General features: G+C 38.1%; 1 long non-coding RNA gene across 1 annotated transcript; it reads left to right on the top strand.

Moving 5' to 3' along the window:
- Positions 1–372: 372 nt before the first annotated feature.
- On the top strand, positions 373–4,644 carry LOC129271687 (uncharacterized). Its single transcript, XR_008585701.2, has 2 exons — positions 373–3,461; positions 4,575–4,644. It is a non-coding gene; the product is annotated as an uncharacterized LOC129271687 (long non-coding RNA).
- The last annotated feature ends 22,382 nt before the right edge of the window (positions 4,645–27,026 follow it).

Genomic DNA, 27,026 nt, shown 5'->3' with positions numbered 1-27,026 from the left:
CCCTTGAAACCATACTTTAGACACCAAAATCATATCTCACAGGCGGATTTAAAATGAGCTATGCCACTTTTAAGTATTAGCATCCATTTACGAATCAATTTTTGGAAGCCATATTGGATTTTTGGTCATACCAGACCACTGACTGTCCTTAAAACTTGTCGTTATGTATTATTTTGACCCTTAAACCAGTGGTTTAGACACCAAAATCTCATCTCCCAGGCCGATATGAAATAAGCTATATCCGCCTTAAGTAACAGCAGTCAATTTAGAATAATTTTTTGGAAGCCAACTTAGATTTTTGGACATACCAGACCACTGACTGTCCTTGTAACTTATCCTGATATAAAATTTGACCCTTGAAACCAAAGTTTAGACACCAAAATCATATCTCAAAGGTTGATTTAAAATGAGGTATGCCACTTTTAAGTATCAGTCATTTTAGAATCAATTTTTGGAAGCCATATTGGATTTTTGGTCATACCAGGCCACTGACTATCCTTATTATTTGCCCGAATGTATTATTGATCCTTGAAACCAGTGGTTTAGACACAAAAATCGCATCTCCCAGGCCGATATGAAATGAGCTATGTCCGCTTTAAGTATCAGTAGCCTCTTTTTAAGATCAATTATTTGAAGCCATCTTCAATTTTTGGACATACCAGACCACTGACTGTCCTTGTAACTTAGCCTAATATATTATTTGACCCTTGAAACCAGTGGTTTAGACATCAGAATCACATCTCCCAGTCCAAAATGAAATGAGCTATGTCCGCTTTAAGTATTAACAGCCTTTTCAGAGTCACTTTTTTAAATCCATCACAGATTTTTGCACATACCAGACCACTGACCTACCTTGTAACTTGTCCCAATGTATAAGTTGACCCATTTGGTATAGACACAAAAGTCATATTTCTGGATATTGAGCAAACTATGTCGGTTTTTCTTTTAAGTAGCAACAGCAATTTTAGACTCCATTTTTGGAAGCCATCTTGGATTTTTTAATATACTGGACCACTGACTGTCCTTGTAACTTGCCCCAATGTCTTAATTGACCATTGAAATCATGGTGTAGACACCTAAATCATTATGTCCCAGGTGGATATGAAATGAACTATGTCCATTTTAATTATCAAAAACCATTTTAAACTCCATTTTTGGAAGCCATCTTGGATTTTGGGACACCATCTTGGATTTGTGGACACACAAGACCACTGGCTCTCCTTGTAAATTGTACCAATTTACAACTTCATCCTTAAAACCATTGAAAAAAAACCAAATTATAGCCACTTAGATGAATTGTGGATTTTCAGCATACGGCAGCCATTTTGGGCACCATCTTGGATTTGCCAGGTACACTAGAGGGCTTATAATTCATTCTAGCCTAAATCAATTTTTTTTATTCCCTAGACCATGGAATATGAACCGAAAGAGGATTCTAGGGTGGATAATGTGTCAGTTGTATCTATTTTTAGTGGTTGGCGGCCATCTTGGATGCCATCTTGAAAATAACCACTTTCCTGAGGGCCGTCTGCACCATCCCTAGTTTTCAAATTAGCGCGCTATTTCTGATCCAGCAAATTATCCCGATCTGAAAAATCTCGAGATTGTTTGCAGTGGAGACGCAATTATCGCGCTAGTTCGTAGGATTAATCTCGAGATTGCAATCCCAAGTCAACTTGGGTTTATTTGCAAAATAGCGCGCTATTTCACGAATTATCCCGCTAATTCGTAGGTGCAGACGCACTCGAGATTGGACTCGGGGTAATTTATTCATGACGTCAGTCCATAATGCAATTCGCGTTCCACTTCCGCCTTGGTCAAAACATAAACACATCGCGATCGTACCGAACACGTGCGAAAGTCAACTTTATACACACGAATAGACATTATCGCGAATAGCGTTCATCAATTCCCCAATCAGCAACAATGGTGTCCTACCAGTGAATGGATTTGGGGAGAGACCAGACCAATATGGGAGGCGCTCATATCGACGATGGTCATAGTCAATAACAGCACTGACAGCAGGGTCGTCTTATTCCTTCGCAAAATGTGAGCAAATATCATTTCTTTCCTCCTTCTCTCTCTCTCTGTCGTTGCCTCCTCCGCCATCATATTATTTAACGAAGAATACATCACTTCCTCACTCGCTGAGCGCGGCTGAGCTGAGAGGATTGTTGCATAACACCGGTCGAATTTGGCGAAAGTGCTAGTGAAAGGAGTACATTGATTGCATATCGCGGGAAGTTATTCAAAAGCGCGGGCCGTTGAAACTCCAAGATCCGAAAGTGCGCATGCTCGGAATATCGGGCATGTTGCCTCGCTCGAGCAGGAATTGCTCGTCTTGCGATGGTGGAGACGGGGTTTCTTGAATCTCGAGATTAATCGCGAATAGGGCCGATCGGGCTAAAATCTCGAGATTGAGCAAACTCGGGATGGTGCAGCACCGCCTCTGGATGCAGATTTTGGTAGATATTTAGTATGTTATTCCTGAGGTCAAATAGTACAAAAAACCGCTGAAAAATCATTTGTTGCAATTTGTTCCAGCTAAGGGTATTTTTGGTCGTATATTTACCCGTCTATATGGCTGGGAGTGGATGAAATCAAAGTTTGATCGAATTTGATAGTATTCTTACACACTTCTGACAAAATAAGTGACAATATCAAATGAAAATTATAATGTCAGAATTATATTCAAGAAATTCACGTTAGATCCTCAGTTTCTACGCAGACATTGCCCAACCCAGTAACCCATGGTATCCCTATCCTGGCTCCTTTCCTTTATTTTTGTTTGTATTTACTACCAATTTTTAAGACGTAAATGTGAGCAATCCAATACGCAATGCGAGGTAAACATTTCGCGCCACTGCCAAAAGAGAGAGAGAGAAAGAGAGCTAGTACTGCTCGCTATGTCCGTCTCTCTAACCCTATAGCATAGACTTCACTCTACCCGAATCGCTGGGGAGAAGAGCTAAATGAGTGAAAGAAATTTTGGACGAAGTAATTGACAAGATTATTTTAGGATCTGAAAAGCAAACTTTTTTTTTATATAATATTCAGTTAGTGTAGGCTTGTTTTACTGTTGTCGGGGATGTTCACGGTTGGCGGCTTTGCCATAAAATTGTTCAGGGTAGTCGGCGCCCGCCCACCATGAAGCATGGTAGCGAGAACGTTGGCACTGAAAATTTCATCAATATCAGATGTAAGACAAGGAAGACTTGGCATTTGAAAATTTGACTCATTATCAGAGTTACATGAGTAATTGATTTATCTGAAGTATTAAAATATTCTGGATAGTCCCATACAATTGCTCTGTTTTTTTTTTATTAACTTCACAGATATCTGGGTATGAGATAGACCTTGTAGAGTTTTCTCTAATTGTAGCACAACAGGGTGGACTCAAAACCATCACAAATAATAAAAGATGGAATAAAGTAGCAGATCTTCTTCATATCCCCAAACCAGTAAGTCAATGTATGTACCTTACCTCTAAGTCAACTCCTAGACAAAGTTGTCATATAATTTGTGTACTTTCTAAATATTTTAATGTAAATTATGAAATATTGTCAAAGTAGAATGATCATGTAAAATAGAATGATCTCGAATGACAAGTAATTTGAAGAAAAGTGATAGCTGTTTATTTTAGGCCAAACTTTTCCATCAGATTACCATGTACAGGCTTATTTCTGAAGCTCAATCAACTTCAAAAGAAAAAAAAGTGAATTTTTTCTATAAAGAAAAGAAAATAATTTTGAAAAAGATACTAATTCTCCTACCTAATTTTGTAATGTCTGAAGGTTTCCATGCTGAAGAAAAATAGTGAAGTAGGTTTCACGATACACCATGTATCTTTCTTGGGCAATTGTTGGTCCTGAAAAGGACCACCCAAACCCTACGTTTCGACAAGTGTGTTCTTGTATTCTTCAGGAGAATGAGCAAAGTTTGTAGAAGCAGGCCTGTATGCACAGTGCCTTGCAGGGTACATGTCTGATAGGCTGGATAAGTCACATGACATCCACGTATGCAGACGTGGATGACAGCACACAAAATTAGGCGCGCAAAACCCAGAAATGCTGTCAATTATCATTCCCGACAAAATGCCATGAAAGACAAAAGCAGCCAATTACGCCCGTATCACTGTAATGCTCACACGTGTTTGAAATGTTTCGGCAGGTTCCACACAATATTATAGGACACTGTGTGTTTAGAACGGTAAGCCAGATATTGCTTAGTTGGAGTCTGCTGTCTTGAGGAAGAGTGTTATGTTCTTCAATCTCCAAGGCTTCTCTGACTCTCCGCTGATGCCAGCAGCGGACACGGGTGACCAGTCTACTCTCATCTGTCGAGTTTAGGTGGTCCTTTTCAGGACCAACAATTGCCCAAGAAAGATACTCGGTGTACCGTGAAACCTAATACACTATCCTAATTTTGTATATGTCATTTTGATTTCATGGAATTTTTTTTCTTCATAGAATTGAAATGAGAATTCAATTTGAAAAGACAGGATGAAGTTGGATATCAGCTGTTTTCTTTTATTTCAAAATCTTTAATGTTTTTTTCCCCCATATATTTTACAGCTACAAAGCAGAGTGAAATTAGATAGTATCTACTGCAAGTTTCTTCTCAGCTTTGATAATCTTTCAAAAGTAAGTTTCATTTTTCCTAGTGCCTGATTTGTAATTTTTATTATCAGTTTAACAAAATTATCTCCTAAAGCAGTGTAGTCTTCATGAAATAATTGTAATGACCAAAATGTGTTATCAGAAAAGAAAAAAATTTGATAATTGAATCAGCAATATTTTACTGGAAATAGTTTCATGTTCCCTTTTGTTCATCCACAAGTAAATGGTACCATTTGTACCACAAAACCGTAAAATAGTATTAAAGTAGGAGTGGGCTATACATGTACATGGGTCAAAAATACTTTTTTTGTCATTTTAATATGGCAACAGTTTTTATATATTCCTTGTAATGTATCTCAACATGAAATGACAATTTTTTTTGTCTCGGGTCCTAGAAAAAAGTGTGCCGGGCCAAAATCCAAAATGGCCGCCAAAACCCCCCAAAATCACAGTTTTTGGGTACAACTTCTCTTTTTGGTGGTCTTTTTCTCTGGTTTTGGTGTCTATTCATATGTTTTGGGGGGCAGGCAATTTGTTTTACCTGAAATTAGTACTTAAAAAACATTATTTGTAGAGTTAAAAGGTGTTTTTGCCTAAATTTACACATTTTTAGACCCTTTTTTCAGCCAAAAATTAGGTTTCACCGTCTTGTGGCTCTTGGATATTGGACGATACAAGCTCCGCAATAGCAAGTAGTTTCATATAGCTATATTGCTCTTATTCCTCTACTTTGGGTATTACGGATATTTGCGAAATATATAATATTAAATAAAAATAGTTATTAGGGGCTATACAGTATGCATTGTATTGTACATACTGCACTGCATACATGTATGTCCATGCATTGACCACCATGACACGGTCTGTATGTAAACTATAGTGTCATAGAAATGAGCTACTGAGAAATTGAAGATACTGTATGTTTTGTCTCAGAAGTTGAAGACGTGTTTTGTTAATTATGCTCATTCAGGGGGTGGAGAGAGGAAAATATTTACAATCAACCCCACATTATGGCACTTACACTGTGGCTATTCTGATTATGGTAACTTTGCTGTCCAATGGTAACTCGCATGCATGGAATCCTTGATTCTGATTGGCCGTTGAACAGTGTTACCTTGGTAGTTACCTGACCCCATATAGGGTTAGACCACCAGGTAAAAACAAGCCTCCAAATGAAGAAGATATGGCTAAAGCCTGCTAAAAATGTGATGTACGTACATATATGTATATACAGGGCCTGACCTTTACTTTTTTTTTAGGGAGCCAGCCGGGCTCCTCAAGCACTTTTTTAGGGAGCCCGCATGGGTTTTAAGGAGCCCAAGTTTATCCCTTTTTTTTGCATAATACTGGTCATTACCTATTAAAATATTAAAGCACACCATCACGATACGTTTTTTGTTTAATAATCATCAGCACCAGTTGAATTTATTCAGGGTAAATCAGATTTTGACACCCCAACACACTTAGACACAGGTCACAAACACATAAGTCAATGACTTTTTTTTTCATTTTTAATGGCCCTCCCCCCCTCAAAAAAAAAAAATTAAATAAAAAAAAAGGAAATAAATTAAATACATAAACAAAATTGATTTTTTTTCATGCTGAATCATGGATGTGGGTTGGTGTGTGTTTGTGTGGGTGTGACTGTGCGGTGGACTTGGATATACATGTATATGTTAAAGAAATTAATTCATCATCTAATTTCTCTACTCCAAATATTGTGTTTATATCAGTACAAAAACCACACAGGCTAAGTATGTCACATGTAGGCACATGTTACATGTACATGCATGTATACCCTAACTTTTCTTGCAGTTCTTTGAAAACGCAGATCTCCACGAAAATTGCATTTTTCTATGGGGGAGTCTAAATTCGATGAAAAAGTATTCATCAATAACTTAAATATATATCACAATGAAGAAACCATCCAACTTTATTGGTAGTTTAAAAAAAAAACCCTGAAATGTAAACTCTATCTGAAACAGAAAATCACCATCATTGAGGCCTTTACTGACCGAATTGTCCCCCAGAGCTCAGGCAGAGAGAGAGAGCTCCGACTTGCACAAGTGTCAGTGCGTGCGTGAGTAAAATCCGGCGTCCTCCAAAAATCAGATGTTGCCATGTTTGATGATTTACTGTCTGATATTTACCCCCTCCCTTGAAAAAATGAAACAAATGATTTTTCAGGAATAATTCACTACCGAGGTAAGTTGTTTGGATGTTAATAGGCGCCCTTTTGACAAGCAGAGCCGAAGTCTACATGACACAGAATCGTGATATCTCTAAGGGAAATGTGTGCAATGAAAATTACACACGGCGTAAATGATAATGGACCCCTGTACATGCAACTGTTTCTCGCACCGGTACGGTGTAGCCCGATTCTTTTTTCCATAGGTACCATGTGTGTGGAAAAACGTGGTACAGAAAAAAAGACGCAGCTAAGCAATTTGAAACTCGCTATTTTCGCTATATTCAAGGTTTTTTATGATTTTGAAAACATAATTTAGACTTATAAAGCGTGGATTAGTGTGCTGGTAAGAAATTGCTTTTTTGGTGGCTGGTACTAGAAAATCTTAGGGAGCCCACCGGGCTTTTTCAATTACTTTCTAAGGAGCCCGCAGAGGTTTTAGGGAGCCTTTTGCCACCGGGCTCCCGCTAAAATCGAGCCCTGATATACATGTACACGTACATGATTCTTATGTGCAATTTATGTTTATCATCCGGTTACATCATGTACATCAGCTAACAAGCAATCAAATTCACAAGTCACAATCTAATTCTAAACCTCAGGAGCTCACTTAAATTATGACACTATAGTCTATACATGTATGCAGGACTTGTTATGGTTACAGCCCGCGGGTCCGATAGACCGCGGGTCCGATAGTCCGCGGGTCCGATAGACCGCGGGTCCGATAGACCGCGGGTCCGATAGTCCGCGGGTCCGATAGTCCGCGGGTCCGATAGTCCGCGGTGTGTGTAAAATTATGATCAGGATATAGTGAGATCCAATGTCATCAAGAGGTCAAAAGGTCAATGATACGAGTCCATGGGGTTCTATAACGATGACCCAAAGGACAATCGCCCCCTGACAACTACTTTAAGGAAAATATTATCCCCATATTTTTATCGTCGGGGACTGTTACCCCACCCCCCCCCCCCCCCCCCGCAGGGAGCCCGCATGGGTTTTAAGGAGCCCAAGTTTATCCCTTTTTTTTGCATAATACTGGTCATTACCTATTAAAATATTAAAGCACACCATCACGATACGTTTTTTGTTTAATAATCATCAGCACCAGTTGAATTTATTCAGGGTAAATCAGATTTTGACACCCCAACACACTTAGACACAGGTCACAAACACATAAGTCAATGACTTTTTTTTTCATTTTTAATGGCCCTCCCCCCCTCAAAAAAAAAAAATTAAATAAAAAAAAAGGAAATAAATTAAATACATAAACAAAATTGATTTTTTTTCATGCTGAATCATGGATGTGGGTTGGTGTGTGTTTGTGTGGGTGTGACTGTGCGGTGGACTTGGATATACATGTATATGTTAAAGAAATTAATTCATCATCTAATTTCTCTACTCCAAATATTGTGTTTATATCAGTACAAAAACCACACAGGCTAAGTATGTCACATGTAGGCACATGTTACATGTACATGCATGTATACCCTAACTTTTCTTGCAGTTCTTTGAAAACGCAGATCTCCACGAAAATTGCATTTTTCTATGGGGGAGTCTAAATTCGATGAAAAAGTATTCATCAATAACTTAAATATATATCACAATGAAGAAACCATCCAACTTTATTGGTAGTTTAAAAAAAAAACCCTGAAATGTAAACTCTATCTGAAACAGAAAATCACCATCATTGAGGCCTTTACTGACCGAATTGTCCCCCAGAGCTCAGGCAGAGAGAGAGAGCTCCGACTTGCACAAGTGTCAGTGCGTGCGTGAGTAAAATCCGGCGTCCTCCAAAAATCAGATGTTGCCATGTTTGATGATTTACTGTCTGATATTTACCCCCTCCCTTGAAAAAATGAAACAAATGATTTTTCAGGAATAATTCACTACCGAGGTAAGTTGTTTTGGATGTTAATAGGCGCCCTTTTGACAAGCAGAGCCGAAGTCTACATGACACAGAATCGTGATATCTCTAAGGGAAATGTGTGCAATGAAAATTACACACGGCGTAAATGATAATGGACCCCTGTACATGCAACTGTTTCTCGCACTGGTACGGTGTAGCCCGATTCTTTTTTCCATAGGTACCATGTGTGTGGAAAAACGTGGTACAGAAAAAAAGACGCAGCTAAGCAATTTGAAACTCGCTATTTTCGCTATTTTCAAGGTTTTTTATGATTTTGAAAACATAATTTAGACTTATAAAGCGTGGATTAGTGTGCTGGTAAGAAATTGCTTTTTTGGTGGCTGGTACTAGAAAATCTTAGGGAGCCCACCGGGCTTTTTCAATTACTTTCTAAGGAGCCCGCAGAGGTTTTAGGGAGCCTTTTGCCACCGGGCTCCCGCTAAAATCGAGCCCTGATATACATGTACACGTACATGATTCTTATGTGCAATTTATGTTTATCATCCGGTTACATCATGTACATCAGCTAACAAGCAATCAAATTCACAAGTCACAATCTAATTCTAAACCTCAGGAGCTCACTTAAATTATGACACTATAGTCTATACATGTATGCAGGACTTGTTATGGTTACAGCCCGCGGGTCCGATAGACCGCGGGTCCGATAGTCCGCGGGTCCGATAGACCGCGGGTCCGATAGACCGCGGGTCCGATAGTCCGCGGGTCCGATAGTCCGCGGGTCCGATAGTCCGCGGTGTGTGTAAAATTATGATCAGGATATAGTGAGATCCAATGTCATCAAGAGGTCAAAAGGTCAATGATACGAGTCCATGGGGTTCTATAACGATGACCCAAAGGACAATCGCCCCCTGACAACTACTTTAAGGAAAATATTATCCCCATATTTTTATCGTCGGGGACTGTTACCCCACCCCCCCCCACCCCCCCCCCCCCCCCCCGGAAATTTACCCTCTAGACGCCAATTACCCCTAGTACGGAGCCTTTCAAATGCCATTGACTTGACGACATAGCGAGATACTTTATCTTGCCATGTCGACTAAATAAGCTTATTATGTCCGCATGGCGAGATACATTATCCTGCCAAGTCCACATATAAAAAGTTATACGTCAACATGGTGAGATATTTTATCTTGCCACATCGACTTGTAACAAGTTATAATTATAAAGTCAAAAAAAGTTATAATTGTGTCAACATGGCGATGTATCGTGATTCTCGCCGGGACTTGTACACTTGATATCTCGCCATGTCGACATATCGACTTGACAAGATAGAATATATTGCCATGTCGAAATAATAAGCTTATTAATTATACATGGCAAGATAAAGTATCACGCCATGTCGTCACGTCGATGGCATTTTAAAGGCTTCGTACGAAGGGTAATTATCCGGGGTAATTTTCTGGAGGGTAAATTTCCGGGAATCATATTTTCCTTGAAGTAGTTGTCAGGGGATGATTGCCCTAATTGGGTTATTGTTATAGAACCCAGGCGCGGATCCAGGATTTTGTGAGAAGGGGGGGCCCAAATTTGACCTGATACTTGGCGCCCATGTGTACTTTTCGAAAAATGGCGCCCACTCCCTCCCAGCCAGGTTAATTTAAGTGCCTTAAATGGATTTTGAATTATCTTATAATCACATTTAAAAAAAGGCAATTAAAGACCACTCTTTTAATGTGTTCTTGAAAAAAAATCCATGAATATATAACGAAATATCAATGGGAGCGCGAAGCGCGAGCGATTTTTTGGGGTTTCAATTTGGTTTAACTTCTCTCCAAAGTAGGCCCTACTAGAATATTGTGTGAACAGGAGCTGTTGTTTCTTTACTAGTTGTTTTAGAATAGCCTTCAATAATATTAATGATAACTTCTTGGGAAAAATGCAATCTCGAAGCAATCGACTCATTCTCCTCATTAGTGGCGTATTTATTTAGCATGGGTGCACGGGGGGTGGGGGGGGGGGGGTTCTTGTTGAACTTTTGTAGAGGGCACCAAGATAAAAAATAAATAAATAAAATGGGGGGGGGGGTAGAAGATAAAGAATATCTGAGATTATTTTTAAGAACACATTGAGGTATTTCACAAGGCCTAAATAAATAATGAGAACGCGAAGCGCGATCTGATTTTAAAAAAAAAATTCATGTATTTTATCCTGAAAGCCTAATTCCGAGGGCGGGCCCAGCTTCCGCAAATAAGGAGGGGGGGGGCGAATTTTTCACCCATATTTTCCCCGATCGGCCGCTCAATGTTGATTTTTTTTTTTTTTTTTTTCTTTGAAGGGGTTGTTCCAGTGGCGTAATAAGCCAACAATTTTGAGGGGGCTCGATAATGCGTATCGCATAAAATTAATAAGAAGTTTCCAGTGAGCGAAGCGAGCAAGCAAATATGCTGACATTTTTTTTACAAAAATACAAGGTTGTGATAGATATTGACATAATATTTGGAAAATAATATCATATTTCATCCTATCCCTTTCCTTTTCTCTCTCTTTTTTTTTGGTCGTGATTCTTTATTTTTTTTGGTGGGGGGGGGGGCCAAACGCCCATGTCCTAACAGTCATTTCCTAGCTTTATTTTATACAACATAAATGTGTAATAATCTCATAAGCCCTATGCAAGCTAAAAAAAATGAAATTTCATGTATTTTGTCCTGAAAATTGAAAATTCTGGGCAATGTTTGTGAACCTGAACAGAACGCGTTATGTAACTGTGGTGATAACTGATAAAGGTCTGCAAGTGTAGACTATACTATGTTATTACACGTGACCACTTGTACTGAGAAAGCTATGGCTGCTACTAAGATGACGGAGTAGTGATGCAGCTCACCTAATAAATGTCTGTTGTAAATACGTTACAAAGAACTGCCTACTGGACTGTGTTTTTATATTTAAAGTATACATCCAAAGAATCAAAAGTATTTTATAATGACTTTATGTGGTCATCATTGTAAAGGGGAAGTATTACTAATCAGATATATGACTTCACTTTTCAAAATAGTGATCAGAGATTGCAGAAATCAGCTCTCAAAAATGATTTATTTTCATGCCATATTTCTGCCTTCCACCGGTCCTCTTGCGAGCTCCAGCTGAGTGACGTCACACAATGAGCAGTGAGCAGCTGAGCTGACAGCAGCCCATTGGAGACGATCTTTCCAATCAGCGTTTTTTGCTCTTAGAATTGTTTATTCCTCTTAAGATTGGTCTTGTTATATAGATAAAAGTTTGAATTTACTGAACAGTGAAAAAAAGTGCACATTTAACGTATTTTGGTAACCGATATTTAGCTTAGAATTTTTTTTTTCTCAAGAAATATATGTGAATAAACAAAGCATATTTTCACGTAGAAATCACACTTTCGTCACATTAATGTTATAGTCAATATAAAGCATAGACATTCTTCTTTATGACTGAACAAAAATTATGAAATTTCATTAAGTAGCAAAGTCAGGAACCACAACAAAAACACGGCAATATCCATCGCGAAATGACTGAAATTGCAGTTGAATTGCCGAAGCATTATTAGGAAACAGCGGCGAGCGGACTTTCTTTCATATATCTTAAAAATGCCTTCCCGTTAGGGCGATGGTCTGTGGCCAAATGCGTTGGCCATTGTTTTGTCATGTGCGAGGACCCTGGTTCGAAACTCGGATTTTTTTTTCTGGGTATTTTTTTTTTATTCCTTCCCCGTCCCTACCCATCTTTTTTTTCTCTTTTTATTCTCTTGTGAAATTCTATTCAGACCTGTATTTATCAAATCTTGCTTCTTAATTGCTGCTTTTGATTTTCAAGTTCTTGATTAGATTATTTCTACTCTTATTTGGGATGGGAGGGGTAGAGTTAAAAGTCAAGTCCACATCAACTAAAAATTATTTGAATAGAGTAATTTCCCTTGTTGTTTTTACTCAAAACAGTCATATACACAAAACAATGATATGCAAATTAGAGTTGTCACTCACATCACATTCGTTTCTATTTTTTGTGGCATTTTGTTTTTTATTCTTTGCAGATTTGACGATAGGAAACTCTTCATCTGATCACAATAGGTTATATTTACGGAACTGTTAAAATAGTAATTATATAAATTTTAATCAAAGTTTTTATGAAATTTCCTGCAATATCTTGTTATTTTTCTATAAATTCAAATGAATTTTTGATTGCGTGGACTTCTCCTTTACTCTTAATGTAGGGAATGCATAGCAAAATTTATCCAGAAACAAAATTGTCTTAGAATATGCAAATCAGTAATTGGACACATGTTCACTTTTCTTTCATCCAGGCCACTTCCTCACATCCACCAGGCTTTCAGTCTTATAACAAAAATGATGAACCATCACACAACATTCACAGTGCTTCACAATAAATATTTCACTTCTGTTCATACATGCAATAAATATTGTGGAAAACAAATAAAAGGCGTACCCATATTCAAATACCGTTTAAAAGGACAAATATATTATACCTTTCGAGAAAAATCAGCACGTTAAATATCTGATAACAAAACATAATTATGGGGCACTGCAAGAAACTTATGTTCAATTGCAAATCAAGCGTAAGTCTTAAATTCAAATTCAAGCGTAATAAGGTCGAGTTGCAATCGCAATTCAACTACATGTTTAATCAAAGGACTTACCCTTGATTTGGGACGTGTGATTGAGTATAACATTTCTCGCAAAATGCCCTAGTAACATTAAAATTGTTCTTTCGTTTAAATTGTGTGTTATTATTTTTGACAAGCTGTATTCCTGGCCAAGTCAAATTTCTTAGTTCTCTCCAAAACTGTGCTCAAAGTTGTTTCCAAGATTGATAAAGAAAAATTTTCTTTTGTATCATTATCAGTCCACAACTTGCAAACCGTAGGTCCTGGAAAGAGTGAAGAAAAAAATGGCTATACCCAAATCATAGTAAAAGGACATAATGGAATCTCCCAGATTGAGGTAGCAAGCAGAGACCAGAAGTCACCAGAGTCAGCAAGTGTGCAGATCTGTGTGTAGAAGAGAGAAAAAAAGAAATAGTTTAAATAATCAAATCAAAGTATGAATTTAATTATCGTGATGATTGATGACGTGCGGTGGCATGTAATTCCCGGTCAACAACAAATGATAGTAGGTTTAGACACCTGAAAAGTTCCACTCAGAACACTGGTGCTCTACCTCAAGTGATGTTTGTGTAGGCCCCACTCCACTTCACTACCGCTACGATACCGTACATGTACGCCACACCTACCCGGGTAGGTGTGTAGCGTAGTGTAGGCTGTAGCAGTACTCCAGTAGTGAAGTGGAGACTACACGAACATCACTTGAGGTACGGTGCTCTCTGAGTCTCTGTGTCATTACAAAGATTGCATTTATCTTCATTGTTGAAGGCATTACGCATACATATATGCAGCAACACTCTAATCAGCAAGAAACACAAGACTCTAATTTTGGCCCACCCAAGGGTTCATTACATGCTATGGCTTGATTTTTCTGTGCGTGGCGGCATGTAATGAACCCTTGGGTGGAATTGTGCAAAAACATTATTTCTAAAATAAAAACTTTTTAATTTTAATAGTAATTATGCCAAAATGCATGATTCTAAACTTATATCAGATCTGTATCTGTCATCTGACCTGAATGCATCGTCAGAACAAGTACAGTTTCCAAACATGCTTACCTTGACTTTTGACTGGATCAAACAGCGTAGCCTGTAACATGCATCTTTAGCAAGTGAATGGGACCGTGCAGCTTGGAGTTTTTCAATAGTTAGTAGAGCAACACAACGAAGACTGTCGAGTGGACAAAATCGATCTTTCCAGTTCACAATTCAATAAAAAACGGGCAAAATAACACAGTTCTGGTTCCCTTATAGTCTGAAGTTGTCGAAAACAGAATTCGGATGTCACATTACATGAAGAAAACGGTAAATTCGGAAGATATTGAAGAGGTCAGTAAGGTGATTCAGTGTATTATGCACAGAGCTAGCTAGGGATGATGAGCTCGATGATTGTGTGACGTCATTATTCTCGACTGTTTTCACTGCGTGAACTGTCGGTCTGGGGGCGGCTGGGGGGCTTAGAATGGTCTCTAATAATTTCATTTCTTGCATTTCCACGACATCAATAAGACTTTTTAGTGACATATTTGTGTATAAGAAGACAAGACCTTTCCATTCATATATAATTTGTCTATAATCATCACTTTCGTGAATTTTCTTTGGATGTATACTTTAACATAAGTTCCAACCATGGTGTCAGATCCTGCATTATTATGCTGAGTAACCCACCGAGCCTTGAGATGGAGGAATCATTGAAATCAGGCCAGTTCATTCCATTTTCTCCCTAACCCCAGTGAGGAGAGAGATGGTGAAAGACAAAGAGCTTATTGTATTGTGTATCAGTGAATGACCATTGCAGTGTATGTTATGTCCATAGAAGTTGGCTCTGTCGTTGTATGGATTTGGAGTGCATGAATGTGCCTGGCCAAACTCCAGTATGACGGACAGTTAGCGTGGCGTTTATGGGACATGAACATTCTATCTCAGTGAGAGTAGTAATAATTGAGCGAACATAATTGTTGAAAAGATACAAATATGCTAATTATTATGCTGTTCATGAGTATATGCACATGTGATCTGGTGTGTTAAAGTTACTAAAGTAAGACAAAGTTACTTACATTAACGATACACAGAGACAAAGACAACAACAGACAAAATGACAAATCTAAGTCAGCCTCCTCCACTTGACTTAAAGGGAAATATTTCCGAGAATTGGAAAAGATTCAAACAAAAATTCACTCTATACAATGTTGCCTCAGGAATGTCAGAAAAAGATGACAAGTCACAAACATCAATGCTTTTACACGTAATTGGTGATGCTGCCTTGGAATTGTATAATACATTTGTATTTGCCGAGGATGAGAGCATGAAGCTTGAGAAAGTGTTGGAAAAATTTGAGGAATATTGCATGCCAAAACGTAATCTAACGTATGAGAGACATAGATTTTTCACAAGATGTCAATTAGAGCATGAGAGTGTTGATCAGTATGCAACTGAATTGCGAAGTCGTGCACAGTCATGTGAGTTTTCTTCGTTGAAAGAGAGTCTTATACGGGACAGAATTATCTGTGGTATCTTAGATGATGGTCTAAGAGAGCATTTGTTGAGGCTAGATGATCTCACATTGGATAAAACGCAAGTTTGTCGGGTGGCTGAACAAACTCGAGCGCAGGCCCAAGCGTTGAGTTCCACCGGTGAAAATGCCTCAATTCCGGTTGATTCTCTCAGCAAGAATAAGAAATCTCCTGGTAAAAGGTCAAACCAAACAAGACAAACAAAACCTCAAGATCGTACTAACAATAAAACATGTACAAGATGTGGTAATAGACATACCAAAGAAAAATGTCCTGCACAAGGTAAACCATGTAAAAAGTGCGGTAAGCAAAATCATTTTGCTAAGTGTTGTCGTACCCCGGTAGCAAAAGTCAATGAATTGCAACACTTAAAGGTAGATTCAGACGGTTTCATGATTTGTTCAGTTGATTCACAGGAACATGAATCAAGGGAAGAGTGGAAAGTCAATTTGAGAGTCAATAATGAGCCAGTTGAGTTCAAGATAGATACTGGAGCTCAGGCTAATATTCTCCCTGAAACAATCTACAGTGTATCACAAATTGAAACCGAAACCAAAACTACAAAAAGCCAAGTGAAGTTAACAGGTTACTATGAGACAAACATTCCAGTAAAAGGTCGTTGTTATGTCCAAATGGAGTACAAAGGAATAAAACACAGTGTTCAATGTTTAATCATTCCTGGAAATCGTCAACCATTGCTAGGTCTCAGGACGAGTGAAGAGTTATATCTAGTAAAACGCGTCTATCATGTTGATAAACAAACAGAGATAAAAACAGGCAAAACTGTAGTGCAAGATTATGACAATGTATTTGTAGGATTAGGATGTCTTCCAGGCGAACACCACATCACATTGAAAGACAATACACAACCAGTTCTACATGCATGTCGCAAAGTTCCATTTCCACTTCAAAAGAAACTAAAAGAGGAGCTAGATAAGATGGAAAATATGGATGTAATCAAACAGGTTGATGAACCGACAGATTGGGTGTCTTCTCTTGTTGTAGTCAAGACAAAGAATGGTCAACTCTAGATCTGTCTAGATCTAGTCTGTCTAGATCCACGTGATCTAAATCGAGCAATCAAAAGAGAACACTATAAATTGCCTTCTAGGGCTGAAATAACCTCTCAGTTTGCTGGAGCCAAGTATTTCAGTAAATTAGATGCATCAAGTGGTTTTTGGCAAATCCAACTTGATGAAGATAGTTCCAAGCTTTGTACATTTATCACTCCATACGGAAGATATAGATTCTTGAGACTACCTTTTGGTATCTGTAGTGCTCCTGAAGTTTTTCACAAGATAATACATAACTTGTTCGTAGATGTACCTGGTGTCAATACCATGATGGATGACATAGTGGTATGGGGAAGCACGCAAGAAGAGCATGACGATCGTCTGAGAAAAGTTCTAGACATCGCACAAAAATCAAACCTAAAACTCAATCGAGACAAGTGTGAGTTCAATATGAACCAGATGACTTTAATTGGTGACTTGATCAGCCAAGATGGAGTCAGACCAGATCCTAAAAAAGTGGCTGCCATCAGAAACATGGCAAGACCAACATGTAAACAGGACATACAAAGGTTCTTGGGGATGATAAACTACCAAGCAAAATTCATTCCAAACCTATCAACAAGGTCAGCACCTCTACGCATATTGCTTGACAAGAAAGTAGAGTGGATGTGGGAAAATGAACAAGAAAAAGCGTGGTGCGAGCTAAAAGAAGCTCTAATGAGTCGACCAGTGCTTCATTTCTATGATTGCACAAAACCCACAAAGATATCAGCTGACGCTTCAAAAAATGGACTAGGAGCAGTTCTCCTACAGCAACATGAGCAAAATTGGCATCCCGTAGCTTACGCATCAAGAGCTATGACTGATGCAGAAACACGTTATGCTCAGATAGAAAAAGAACTCTTAGCTATCACGTACGGATGTGAAAAATTTCATCAATATATCTATGGTCAAAAGATAGAAGTTGAAACAGATCACAAGCCACTTATTCCATTGTTTGTTAAGTCATTGGCAGATTGTCCTCTACGCATTCAAAGATTACTAATCAGAGTACAGAGATATGATCTCAAAGTGTCATATACACCTGGAAAATACATGTTCACTGCTGATACACTGTCACGAGCAGTAGATCCAAAAGCAGAATTGAATGTTGAAACTGAAGAAGATATCAGAGTCTATGTAGATATGATAATACAAGCAATGCCAGTAACATCAAACAAAAGACAAGAAATTGTTGAAGAGACCAAAAAAGATGTAGAGCTTCAAGAGTTGCTAGCCACCATCAGAAATGGTTCGCCAGAAAGTAAGCAACAATGTCCAGCAAGAATAAAACAGTACTGGAACATTAGAAGTGAACTCTCTGAAGCAGATGGAATCATCTTCAAAGGTTCTAAAATAGTAGTTCCAAATTCCATGAGACGATACATACTAAACCAAATACACGAAGGTCACTTAGGCATTGAGAAATGTAAGAAACGTGTAAGGGAAGTAATCTATTGGCCAAGAATCAATACAGACATAACTGAAATGGTCCAAAATTGTACTTCATGCCTTATGTACAAACCAAAACAACAGGCTGAAAGCCTAAATCCTCATGCCGTGCCCGATCGTCCTTGGGAAAAAGTTGCCGTAGATCTATTCACTTTGAACAAAAGAGAATATATGGTCGTCGTCGACTACTACTCACAATACATTGAAGTATGTACTATGACTTCAACTACAAGCAAGGCCGTGATTAATCACATGAAAGCAATATTTGCTCGTCATGGTACACCATGTGAACTGATGTCGGATAATGGTCCTCAATTTGCAAGTCAAGAATTCAAAAGCTTTGCAAAAGAATGGGATTTTCACCATACCACATCAAGTCCACATTATCCACAATCAAATGGCCTCGCAGAAAATGCTGTGAAGATTGTCAAAAATCTCATACTGAAGTCACTGCACAGTGGACAAGATATCCACAGAGCTTTACAAGTCTATCAAAGTTCACCAATAGCATGCGGAAAATCTCCAGCGGAACTTCTGTACAATCGTCAGATTAGGTCAAACCTTGACACATTGCTCAATAACCAACAGATTGATACTAAATCTGTGAGGGGAAAAAAGGATGAGCAGAAGGTGAAGCAAAAAGAGCAATTCGATAAACATGCTCGGGACTTGCCAAAGCTAAAACCTGGAGATCATGTGATACTCCAAGACATGAAAACTAATACCTGGTCACAACGTGGTATCATAAAGTCTGTCAATAATCATAACAGATCATACCAAATTGAAACAGCTACAGGCGAGATACGTCGCAGAAACAGACGTCACCTCAGGCCAGATCCGAGACGTCAAGCCGAGTCTATTCCACTACCAACACAGGATGACTTCGAGCTAGATGACAGCACAGAAGCGGAACCAGCATCTGATGTTCGCGCATCTTCATCATCATCCCGAACAACCAGAAGCGGACGAGTCGTTAAACCGCCAGATCGTTTAAACTTTTAAATAGAGGAAAGCGAACTAAACAGAAAAACTTTCGCGTTTCGTTTTGTAAATAGCCATATGAGTTCAAAGATAACTTTAAAACTGTAAATGGTTTGAACTCTAATACAACCCCATGATAACTGCATGCTTGCATGTGCATGATATAAATTTGCATGTTAAAGTTAATCAGCAATACGGGATTGAATTTATCGCTACCACAAAACTCAACTTTACAGATGTCTCTACCGGTTCAACGAATTGTCGTATCATGAACAGCAAATACGAATGTATATGAACTATAATATTATATGTTATAATATTTGAAAGCGACAGTACTCCAGCTTTAAGGGGCAGAATAATCCCTTAGTACTGTTGTAAGTGTACAGGTAGTCCACCCTGTCACTCTGTAGTTTAAGAAGTATTATATATGTGTATATAAACCTCTTTAAAGAAAGGGAGGTGTGGTGATAACTGATAAAGGTCTGCAAGTGTAGACTATACTATGTTATTACACGCGACCACTTGTACTGAGAAAGCTATGGCTGCTACTAAGATGACGGAGTAGTGATGCAGCTCACCTAATAAATGTCTGTTGTAAATACGTTACAAAGAACTGCCTACTGGACTGTGTTTTTATATTTAACATAAGTTCCAACCAGTAACTAGATAATTACCATGAGTGCGAAGCGCGATCAGAAGTGTTTAATATGCATTCTGGCCTAGTCGAAAAGGGACCTGTTAAGGACGTTGTGCAGTTAGCCATTAAGACGATACATATTTCAACGATTTAATAATGTGAAAGCGAAGCGCGAGCTGAACATTTTTGATATTCCAACTTAAAAAGATGAAATTTCAAACCCCCCAACGGGACACTCGAGTCATGTTTTGTCAATCATGAAAAAGGATGGATAATTTTTTATATCTTCATAATGCGAGCGCAAAGCGCGAGCAGAACATTTTTGATATTCTGATCTGAAACTGGATAATTTTACTACGTTTTGAATGAGATCAAGCTGCGTATCTCAAAAAACATGCGTGCGCGTGTTTTAGAGTTAGACAGAATCTGCATTCTGAATACATTTCATTTTTCATCATGAAAATCAATAATGCGAGCACAGAGCGCGAGTTGAAAATAATATTTAAAATTCCGATATGAAATGAGTCAATTTAAGCACTATTTACAGCACTGTGTATATAGGGAAATTGTGACGTCGATGTGGATAGCACTAAATAAATGATGCGAGTGCGAAGCGTGAGCTGATATTTTATTATTATTTTAACCTAGGATCGAGACATTTTAGGCCTAAGGATATTTTGTCATCTTATAAGAATGATGACTATCTTCATTTTCTTTTCCTAAAACGTGTCGATATTCATTTATGAAAAAGGGACAATTTAGTTACTATGAATTCATAAAAATTTTATTTCATATTTATTAATCTAATAAGCCTAATAAGTGTGTGAAATTTGTTGACAGTGTATGAGGCCTGAAAACTGGAAATTTTAAGTATTTTTGTAATCATGAATAGGATTCATTGGTTGATATATTTTTAGCAAATAACGCGAGCACAAATCGCGATCCGAAATTTTTAAATGGGGGAAATTTAAGTAGTTTGTTATAGAATTAATATGTAGGTGTACATAAGTCACCAAAATGCGAGAGTACAGCGTTAGCATAAGCCTTCATTTTTTTGGAATCAAGACACCTGAAAAAGAATATTTAGATAATCTTATATGAAATACAAAAAGACAATAGGTAGGCCTACTTAGCAAATAATGCGAGCGCACAAAATGTTGCAAATGTTGATTCACACCATAAAACTGACATTTTCCAGAGCACTTAAAAAAAAAAATTGGTAAAAAAAAAAAAAAATTGAAAGATCGGTGTCCGAGCTGAATTATGTTTTGTATATTGACTTCAAAACTTGATATTTTGAACTATATATCAGCCTATATTGACCGAGATATGTATCTCATCGAATAGGCAATGCGAGCGTGATGCGGGAGCGAAATTTTAATATAGTGGCATTAAAGATTTTCAAAATTTATTTTCCAAGTCTTCTCCTGATCTTATTTTATTCACTCGTCTTCCTCCTTTTATGTTTCGTCTTCTTTTTTTCTCCTATCTTTCCCCTTCTTTGTTTCTTTCTTTCCCCGTTTTCCCAATTTATTTGCTCCGTCAATAGGGGGAGGGGCCCTCGGGCCCCCTGGATCCGCCTATGTTAGTAGTTGTTAAGATGAACACGATGCATATCTATTAAGAAATGAATTCGAGCGCGAAGCGCTAGCTGAAAACTTTTATAATGATGAAATGAGAAATACATTTTTAGTTGTCAGTTTAGAATATCAAATATTTTCAGCTTGTGCTTCTCATTCGCATAAAAAAACTGTGAGGTAGGGATGCGTATATAACTTAACAATTTATTGATGCCAGCGCAAAGCGCGAGCTCAATTTTTTAATATACTGACTAAAGAAGGACTAAGGTATAATTCCTATTCTAATTGCTTGTCCTTTTTCTCTTCTTTTTCTGTTTCTTACCCCTTTTTTGCACCACCATGGGGGGGGGGGAAATCTTTGCCCCTTGGATCGGCCTATGTATGTTGACTTGAAAAACACTAATACTTACATGTGGGATTGATGCAGAGGATGCATACCTCATTGATGAAATATTGCGAGCGTGTAGCTCGAGCTGAATTTGATAATAACCCTTTTTTGTGACCCTGAACAGGATATCTATCTCGCCAAACAGACTTACAACTCGAAAACATTGTTTTTGTCTATTATCGTAAAAACAGGATATTTTAATTCAGCCGCATTAATTTATAGACGGGTCAATAAACGACCAAAAATAGCCTTACCCGGAACAAATTGCAACAAATGATTTTTCAACGGTATTTTGTACTATTTGACCTCAGGAATAACATACTAAAAATCTACCAAAATCCGCATCCGGGAAAGTGGTTATTTTCAAGATGGCGTCCAAGATAGCCGCCATTCACTGAAAATTGATACAACTGACACATTATCCACCCTAGAATCCTATTTCGTTCTATATTCCATAGTCTGGGGTACAAAAGTTGATTTAGGCTAGAAAGAATTATAAGCCCTCCAGTGTACCAGGCAAATCCAAGATGGCGCCCAAAATGGCTGCCGTGGGCTGAAAATCCACAATTCATCTAAATTTGTTTTTCATTCAATGGTTTTAAGAGTGAAATAGTACATTGAAACAAGTTACAAGGACAGTCTGGTGTGTCCAAAAATCCAAGATTGCTTCCAAAAACGGAGTTTAAAATGGCTGTTGATAATTAAAATGGACATAGTTCATTTCATATCCGCCTGGGACATTATGATTTTGGTGTCTAGACCACGATTTCAATGGTCAAATAAGACATTGGGACAAGTTACAAGGACAGTCAGTGGTCCAGTATGTTCAAAAATCCAAGATGGCTTCCAAAAAATGGAGTCGAAAACTGCTGTTGCTACTTAAAAAACCCGACATAGTTTGCTTTATATCCAGAAATATGATTTTTTTTGTGTCTATACCATGGTTCAATGGGTCAAATAATACATTGGGACAAGTTACAAGGAAAGTCAGTGGGCTGGTATGTGCTAAAATCCTCGATGGATTCTAAAAAATGATTCTGAAATGGCTGCTTATACTTAAAGCGGACATAGCTCATTTCATTTTGGACTGGGATATGTGATTTTGATGTCTAAACCACTGGTTTCAAGGGTAAAAAAATATATTAGGATAAGTTACAAGGACAGTCAATGGTCCGGTATGTCCAAAAATCGAAGATGGTGTCCAAAAATTGGTCTTAAAAATATGCTGCTGATACTTATAACGGACAAAGCTCATTTCATATCGGCCTGGAAAGGTGATTTTGGTGTCTAAACCACTAGTTTCAAGGATCAATTAATACATTAGGGCAAGTTACAAGGACAGTCAGTGGCCTGGTCGGTCAAAAAACCTAAGTTGGCTTCCAAAACTTGATTCTAAAATGGCGGTTGATACTTAAAAGTGGCATAGCTCGTTTTAAATCAGCCTGTGATATATTATTTCGGTGTCTAAACTATGGTTTCAAGGGTCAAATAATAAATTAGGACAAGACAATGGCAGTCAGTGGCTTAGTATGTCCAAAATTACAAGATGGCTTCCAAAAATGGAGTAAGAAAATGTCTGATGTTACTTACATAAGGACATAGTTTGTTTAACATCTGTCTGGGGAATATGAGTTTGGTGTTAAAAGCATGGTTTAAAAGGGTCAAGTAATACACTAGGGTAAGTTACAAGACCAGTCAGTTGTCTGTATGTTAAAAAATCCAAGATTACTTCAAAAAATGGGGTGTAAATTGACTGTTGCTGTTTAAAAGTATGCATAGTTTATTATAAATACACCTTGGAGGTATGATTTTGCTGTCTATACTAGAGTTTACAGGGTCAAGCAATACATTGGGATACGTTCAAAGGACAGTCAGGTGTCAGGTATGTCTAAAAATCAAAGATGGCTTTAAAAAGGGGGGTCTTAAAGACTGCTGTTACTTAAAAGTGGATGTAGAACATTATCAATACACCTTGGGGTTATTATTTTGGTGTCTACACTAGGGTTTAAAGGGCCAAACAATACTTTGGGACTGGTTACCATGATATGCAGCAATCCATTTTGCCTTGAAATCCAAGTTGGCTTAAGAATGGGTTCTAAAGTGACTACCGTTACATAAAAATAATATCTACCTGTTAGAAATAATCTTGGTGCCTACACTTAAATGCATGGGGACAAGTTATCATATTGTTTCATGAGTTGGTAACAGCACCCATTTTGATGAAATTTTAGAATCCATCATGGATTCTTTGACAAAATGGGGTACTAACCATCCTTGTTACTTTTCCGAATGTATTATTTGACCCTTCATACCACAATTTGGACACCAACATTATTTCTTGCAGATGAATATTGTAGAACTCTGACCACTATTGAATGATATGAGTCGTTTTAGATTCCTTTTTTAAAAACCCTCTTGTGTTTTAGGCAAACTGGACAACTGCATATCAATGTAACCAGTCCAAACGTATTATTTTAATCATGAAACCATAGTGTGGACACCGAAATCATATCTCCTAGGTGGATTTTAAAGGAACTATGTCCATTTTTAAAGTAACAGCAGTCATTTTAGACTCCGATTTTTTAAAGCTTTCTTAGATTTTCGACATACTGGACCACTGACTGTCCTTGTAACTAATTTTCTGCCTTTTGAAACCATGATATAGGCAACAAAATCATATGCCCTTGACGAATAAAACATAACTATGTCCATTTTTAAATACCATCGCGGCTAATTGATACTATTTTTTAAGCCACCGTGGACTTTTGGACATACTTGACCACCAAACGTCCTTGTAACCTATCCCAATTTATTATTTGACCCATTTAACCATGGTATAGGCACAAAAAATCATATTCCCGGATATTTAACAAACTATGTTGGTTTTTTTGTCTCACCTGCATAGCAGAGTGAGACTATAGGCGCCGCTTTTCCGACGGCGACGGCGGCGGCGGCGGCGGCGGCGGCGGCGACGGCGGCGTCAACACCAAATCTTAACCTGAGGTTAAGTTTTTGAAATGACAGCATAACTTAGAAAGTATATGGACCTAGTTCATGAAACTTGGCCATAAGATTAATCAAGTATTACTGAACATCCTGCCTGAGTTTCATGTCACATGACCAAGGTCAAAGGTCATTTAGGGTCAATGAACTTAGACCATGTTGGGGGAATCAACATCAAAATCTTAACCTAAGGTTAAGTTTTTGAAATGTCATCATAACTTAGAAAATATATGGACCTAGTTCATGAAACTTATACATAAGGTTAATCAAGTATCACTGAACATCCTGCATGAGTTTCACGTCACATGACCAAGGTCAAAGGTCATTTAGGGTCAATGAACTTTGGCCGAATTGGGGGTATCTGTTGAATTACCATCATAACTTTGAAAGTTTATGGATCTGATTCATGAAACTTGGACATAATAGTAATCAAGTACTACTGAACATTCTGTGCAAGTTTCAGGTCACATGATCAAGGTCAAAGGTCATTTAGGGTCAATGAACTTTGGCCAAATTGGGGTATTTGTTGAATTACAGCCATAAATTTGAAAGTGTGTTGGTCTAGTTCATAAAACTTGGACATAATAGTAATCAAGTATCACTGAACATCCTGTGCGAGTTTCAGGTCACATGATCAAGGTCAAAGGTCATGTAAGGTCAAAGAACTTTGGCCACGTTGGGGGTATTTGTTGAATTGCCATCATATCTCTATAAGTGTATTGGTCTAGTTCATAAAACGTGGAAATAAGAGTAACCAAGTATCACTGAACATCTTGTGCGAGTTATAGTAGTTTTCAAAATCAGCACTGCTGCTATATTGAATCGCGTGATGCAGGTGAGACGGCCAGAGGCATTCCACTTGTTTTAAGTAGCAACAGCCTTTTTTACTCCATTTTTGGAAGCCATCTTGGATTTTTTAACATACCGGACCACTGACTGTCCTTGTAACTTGTCACAATGTATTATTTGACCATTGGAACCATGGTCTAGACATCAAAATCTTATCTCTCAGGTGGATGTGATATGAGCTATGTCCATTTTAAGGATTAACAGCAATTTTAAACTCAATTTTTGGAAGCCATCTTGTATTTTCCGGCACACCAGACCACTGGCTGCCCTTGTAACTTGTCCCGACGTACTACTTCATCATTAAAACAATCGAATGGAAACCAAATTAAAGCCACTTAAGTAAGTAATAGATGAATTGTGGATTTTTTAGACTACGGCAACCATTTTGGGCGCCATCTTGGATTTTCCTGGTACCCTGGAGTGCTAATATTCACTCTAACTTGTATAAATAAATTATTTTACCCATTGGATCATGGAATATGAATCCAAATAGGATTCTAGGGTGGATAATGAGTGAGTTATATCCATTTTTAGTGAATGACGGCCATCTTGGACGCCATCTTGAAAATAACCACTTTCCCGGATGCGGATTTTGGTAGATTTTTAGTATGTTATTCCTGAGGTCAAATAGTACAAAATACCGTTGAAAAATCATTTGTTGCAATTTGTTCCGGGTCAAACCATATATTGACCCGTCTATTAAGCTTTTTGGGCAGGACATATATTTCACTAAAAACAGGCAATACGAGCAATGTTGCACCCCCAGTCGAAAATGGATTTGCATGAAGCCCCCGAAGTTCAAGGTCAATTTGGCGCCCTCGGTTGAACATAAACTTGGCGCCCCCATGTGAAATATAACTTTGCCCTCCCCCCCTCTGAAACAGATATTTGTCGCATTATGGTCAAAATTCAAATTAGCGCTCCCCTAGTTCGAACATCAATTTGGTGCCCCGCTAGATCGAACATCAATTTGGCGCCCCCCTCCCAGTTCAAAACATCAGTTCGGCGCCCCATAGATCGAACGTAATTTTGGTGCCGCCTATAGTTCGAACATCAAATCGACATCCGGGTCAACAGCTCCCTCTTTCGTTTCCCATCTCCTATTCTTTTTTTTTTCTCTTATCCTCATTCCCCTTCCTTTCTCTTTCTTTCCCCCTCTTCCTCTCCCCTTTTCATCCTCTCTTCTTTTCCTTCCTCCTCTCTCTCTCTTTTTCTTTTTATTTTCCCCTTTTCTTCTTTTTTTTCTTGTC

This window comes from Lytechinus pictus, chromosome 2 (assembly GCF_037042905.1).
Source record: "Lytechinus pictus isolate F3 Inbred chromosome 2, Lp3.0, whole genome shotgun sequence".
Lineage (NCBI taxonomy): Eukaryota > Metazoa > Echinodermata > Echinoidea > Temnopleuroida > Toxopneustidae > Lytechinus > Lytechinus pictus.
Note: the sequence above shows the minus strand (reverse complement) of the source record. Positions and strands in the feature narration are given on the sequence as shown.